We start from the raw sequence: 6,000 nt of genomic DNA on the forward strand, positions 1-6,000 counted from the left end.
TCTACTCTAGTATCTTTCTCAAGATCTTCCTCTTCTGGACCTCCAGTTTGTCCAAAAATCCTTTCTTTTTCAGTATCAAGCCTTTAAAGCAGCTATTTTCACTTTTGCTGAGATCCTATAATCATGAACTGGTGAAGAAGTCGTCTGTCACGCTCATACGTTCTACTACCGGTACTGAACACACCAGGAGTGTGCATGTCCCGGTACATCCTCTCATGGATGTCCTCGTGTCCTCCCGCCGTCGGCCTAATAATGTAAAATAGTATTTATATTGGAGAAGTTATTAGATTTAGGAAAAGAAGGCAAAGCATTTGTGATAAATGGTGCGAAATTATCGTTCAAATCGCTCGCGTATTAAAAAACAAATTATAAGGGTTCCCCACGAGGAATGATCAATATTCAGGGATATGGCAGGGAGATCATTTGAAGCAAAAAAAGTCATATGGACATATGCCCCATTCCGATGGTTTTCGAGACAGAACATATTTAATATATATTTGTTTTTGAGCTTCCTTAAAGTGTTCTGAGCTCAATAAATTCATGAAGCAGGATGATGCAAGCAGTTTGGCCTATGCTGACGACTTGGTCTTAATGGCAGACTGTGCCGAAAGCCTGCAGTCTAATATCTTGGAACTTGAAAATAGGTGCAATGAGTATGGTATAAAAATTAGCCTCTCGAAGACTAAATTGATGTCAGTAGGTAAGAAATTCAACAGAATTAAATGTCAGATTGGTGATACAAAGCTAGAACAGGTCGATAATTTCAAGTATTTAGGTTGTGTGTTCTCCCAGAATGGTAATATAGTAAGTTTGAATCAAGGTGTAGTAAAGCTAATGCAGTGAGCTCGCAGTTGCGATCAGCAGTATTCTGTAAGAAGGAAGTCAGCTCCCAGACGAAATTATCTTTACATCGGTCTGTTTTCAGACCAACTTTGCTTTACGGGAGCGAAAGCTGGGTGGACTCAGGATATCTTATTCATAAGTTAGAAGTAGCAGACATGAAAGTAGCAAGAATGATTGCTGGTACAAACAGGTGGGAACAATGGCAGGAGGGTACTCGGAATGAGGAGATAACGGCTAATTTAGGAATGAACTCGATGGATGAAGCTGTACGCATAAAACGGCTTCGGTGGTGGGGTCATGTGAGACGAATGGAGGAGGATAGGTTACCTAGGAGAATAATGGACTCTGTTATGGAGGGTAAGAGAAGTAGAGGGAGACCAAGACGACGATGGTTAGACTCGGTTTCTAACGATTTAAAGATAAGAGGTATAGAACTAAATGAGGCCACAACACTAGTTGCAAATCGAGGATTGTGGCGACGTTTAGTAACTTCTCAGAGGCTTGCAGACTGAACGCTGAAAGGCATAACAGTCTATAATGATAATGTATTTATGTATGTTGTTTTTGAGCTAGTGGCGCGCACGTATCTATCTTACCCACCCAACCTCTCTGACGTTTCATTCTAGCCCAATCTATCTCATTGCTTTCAACCTCTTTGCTCAGGACGTCTTTCCACCATTAAACTAGCCCGTTGAACGCGCAATTGTCCATGGTTTGTTGTGAGGGATTGAGACAGGGGCGTATTCTCCTTGAATTGCATGCGTTATGATAACACAAAGAACTGTCTGATGTACGATTTTAGGTTGTTTCAAGTCAAATATTAACGATTTCATCTCTCAGAAGTTCAACAGTTCCGCGCAACTGTACTACTTCCGTTGCTTGACTACGTGTGGTGCTCGTGTAGTCTCGCCGTCTATTCCACTCGAGAAAGAAAGAGACAGAAAATGGAGGGGTTAAGGATGTAAGGCATTCAATCTTAAAATTGCATTCGGTGGCAGACTTAGTTCTGAAACCCTCCGAACGATGTTGCTGCAATTGAAACTTGGACAGAATTTCTCACCCCATACCCGTGCTACCCTCTGCCATCTGTTAGCAACTTGGAGAAAGTCGGTATGTTTACAGCGGTCTATCTACCTTTCTCTTGGTATAGCCGGTACACCCCGGGAACTCACGCAATCTTGTGTTTAGAATGTTTTGATTTGAAAGAAGCACGACTCAGCCACAGCAATGTAACGATTGCATCATCCTTCAACACGGCTGCAGTCACATATATATATATATATATTTATTTATTTATTTATTTATTTATTTATTTATTTATTTATTTATTTTATTCTTGCTATTTGCTTTACGTCGCATCGACACAGATAGGTCTTATGGCGACGAGGGGACAGAAAAGGGCTAGGAGTGGGAAGGTGGTGGTGGTGGTGGTGGTGGTGATTATTGTTTTAAGAGGAAGTACAACTAGGCAACCATCCTCTAAATAACACTAATCAGAGAGAAAAAAATGGAAGGGATCCGACTCTTCGAAAAATGAAGATATCGGTCAAAGAAAGACAAGGGCCACGAAGGGCGTGAAAATGAAAGACTCCCTAGCCCTCGCAAACCTAATAGCGTCGGGGTCGGAAAAGAACAAGAGTTGACCAAGGGAGGTCGGATAGGATAGATGAAAGTGAGGAGCCTGGCACAAGTAAGCGGAAGCAATGCCAGGACTCAGCTGAGGGTCCCGTGGTCGCCAACCAACGCTACAAAGTTTAGAGCCCCTGAGGCCCCTTTTAGTCGCCTCTTAAGACAGGCAGGGGATACCGTGGGTGTTATTCTACCGCCCCCACCCACAGGGGGATAGGAGTGGGAAGGAAGCGACCGTGGCCTTAATTAAGGTACAGCCCCAGCATTTGCCTGGCGTGAAAATGGGAAACCACGGAAAACCATCTTCAGGGCTGCCGACAGTGGGGTTCGAACCCACTAACTTCCGAATACTGGATACTGGCCGCACTTAAGCGACTGCAGCTATCGAGCTCGGTCACATAGATTTGGTGAGCTATACTGTCGTTTCCGATGTTCTTCATCAGATGATGCTTGAAGAGGAGAAAGACGATATTTTAGATCTGATATTGTAAGAGAATGATGGAAGTAGGCCTAGAATGATACATTCAATGCAACGGGAAATTTTATTCTGAAAATACAACCATTTTATAACAGCCTCCGTGGCTCAGGAGGCAGCGCGCCGGCCTTACACCGCTGGGTTCCGTAGTTCAAATCCTGGTCACTCCATGTGAGATTTATGCTGGACAAGGAGGAGTCAGGGCAGGTTTTCTCCGGACACTCCAGTCATTCGTTCCAGCAACATTCTCCAATATCATTTCATTTCATGTCAAGTGTTGAATGGTGGTGATTACTGTTTTAAGAGGAAGTACAACTAGACAACCATCCTCTATATAACACTAATCAGAGGGAAAAATGGAAGGGATCCGACACTTCGAAAAATGAAGATATCGACCAAAGAAAGCCAAGGGCCACGAAGGGCGTGAAAATGAAAGACTCCCTAGCTCTCGGAAACCTAATAGCGTCGGGGTCGGAAAAGAACAAGAGTTGACCAAGAGAGGTCGGATAGGATAGATGAAAGTGATGAGCCTGGCACAAGTAAATGGGACTCAGCTAAGGGCACCGTGGACGCATTTTAGTCCCCTCTATGACAGGCGAGAGATGGCGTGGGTGTTATTCTACCACCCGCAACCACAGGGGGGGGGGGACATATTCTAAATGAGTGGAGTTAACCAGAGGGCATGCGGCGTATACCCGTGTATACCTTCGACTACAGCCCTGGCGGTCAATACATTCACTCTCATGGAATCATCACGAAGTACTTTCGTACCCCGCTCATGAAGCACATACAGTTTAGGTCATAGATGCAACATGGCGGCGGCTCTGGCTTGCCAGCGGCTACTACTGAATAACACGAAATGGTGGTGGTGGTGGTGATTATTGTTTTAAGAGGAAGTACAACTAGGCAACCATCCTCTATATAACACTAATCAGAGGGAAAATACGGAGGGGGTCCGACACTTCGAAAAATGAAGATATCGGCCAAAAGAAGACAAGGGCCACGAAGGGCGTGAAAATGAAAGACTCCCTAGGCCTCGAGTGCTCTAATACCGTCGGAGTCGGAAAAGAACAAGAGGTGAGCAAGAGAGGTCGGGTAGGATAGCTGAAAGTAAGGAGCCTGGCACAAGTAAGTTGAAGCAATGCCAGGGCTCAGATAAGGGCTCCGTGGTCGCCAACCCACGCTTCAAAGTTCAGAGCCCCTGGAGCCCCTGTTAGTTGCCACTTACGACAGGCATACCGTGAGTGTTATTCCACCGCCCCCACCCACGACAGTTGATCCAGCTAGCGACAAGACAGTTGGAGTGGGGGAAAGCAAAGGGGGCTCTGGGGCCTTAAACCTCCAGGTTTAAACCAACAAGCCACTAGCATCCCCTGAAGTCCTGCTAAAATGTGACATAAATTCAAGGGCGTAACCGGGGGGGGGGGGAGGGTGTTATTGGAGGGTTAGAATTACCCCCCCCCCCAACTGAATGTTTTAAAAAAGAAAATAAACATAAACCGGCAATAAACGAAATAAATTCAGAGACACAATTGTATAAGCTGTAGATCTGTTGAATCTATTTCGTAAGAAGCCACGAAAGTTGGATTTTAGATTGTAAACTGAACATACCATTCGCTGTAAAACTATTGAGTTGATCATATTGTTCTTGTTCCGTATTTTAATGTAAGATTTCGTAGTGTACTGCAATCTGAATATCAACATAATAACTAGTCTGACATGTGCGCACCACAGGTGCATTGTAAAGTGGTTGGTGATGTTGCTGAAGGCTCCGTTTGAACAGAGCAAATACCCGCCAGCACCCTTCCTTCCCCTGACAAACCCACTTCGTCCTTCCAGGCTCCTCCCGCACCCCGCACACTAGCTAACTCTAGGAACCTACTGAGGGCTTTCCTGCCAGAGCCCGAGCACCTCAAGGTTAAAGACAAACCACGATCTTAAAGCCTTTGTCATTTATTTAAAAATAGAAAAGCAACGTGTTTTCAGCCGAAATAAAAGAGAAAACATTGTAAACTGAATAGCAGAAATGATGCTAACTCAACTTCCGCTTGCAAACAACATTAAGCCGGGAAACCACGAAATAAAAACTGTAGAAAAATGTAAATATTTAGGTGAAATAATCACATATAGCCTGAACGAAACCAAGCATGGCAAAGTAGAATAGATAAACTGGTTACAGCATAGCATGTTACCTAGAATACATATAATAAAAAGTGTCTTTCAATAGCAACCAAATTGAAACACTACAAAAGTCACCCAGCGACAAATTACGTATGCATGTGAAACATTATTCAAAGCAACAAACACAGTTGCAATAGATAGAGTACTCAAGTTAGAGAGGAGAATAGTGAGAACCTGTTTAAATAAAAATTATCAAGTAAACGGAGTCTGGAGACTAGCTTCCAATGAAACAGTTTATAAAGAAATAGAACCTGCGACTAGCACAATGAAAGAGAAACGAATATCATTCTTAGGGCATCTAATACGGTCACTAGAAATTAGAATCAGTAGAAAAATACTAGAAAAATTATGGAAGAGTAAGAATAATATTAGATGGATCACAGAACTTAAAGAAGACATGACAGAGTTACATATTACAATAGAAGATTTAAAATACTAAACAAATGCACGCAAGATATTGAAAGATAAACACACTAGACAACAGACGAAAATCAACAAGCTGAGAATAGGAAGAGTGATTCCGGAAGCAGAAAGAAAATTACGTTCAGAAAGGATGAAACAGTAGTCTATTGGACTGACAAAAAGAAAAAAACACCTCCATAAACCTGACTAAAGTAGTCCTATGTTGCCTAAAAAATTAAAATAATAAATAAACTGAATAGCACACCACCAAAAGTTCGACTTTACACTACATTTGTCCATCTCTTTATGCAATTAGTTACAGAGTGAAATTACGTTAAGTGTTTTTGAAAAGGTGGTGGGACGATGCCCAAAAGACCTTCATGCACGATTGACCCATCATTCTCTAATAATATTTGCTACTTGTGCAAATACAAACGTTAAGAGTTGTTCTGTTTATCACTGCATGTGCA

Source organism: Anabrus simplex, chromosome 14 (genome assembly GCF_040414725.1).
Source record: "Anabrus simplex isolate iqAnaSimp1 chromosome 14, ASM4041472v1, whole genome shotgun sequence".
In the NCBI taxonomy this organism is placed as follows: Eukaryota; Metazoa; Arthropoda; class Insecta; order Orthoptera; family Tettigoniidae; genus Anabrus; species Anabrus simplex.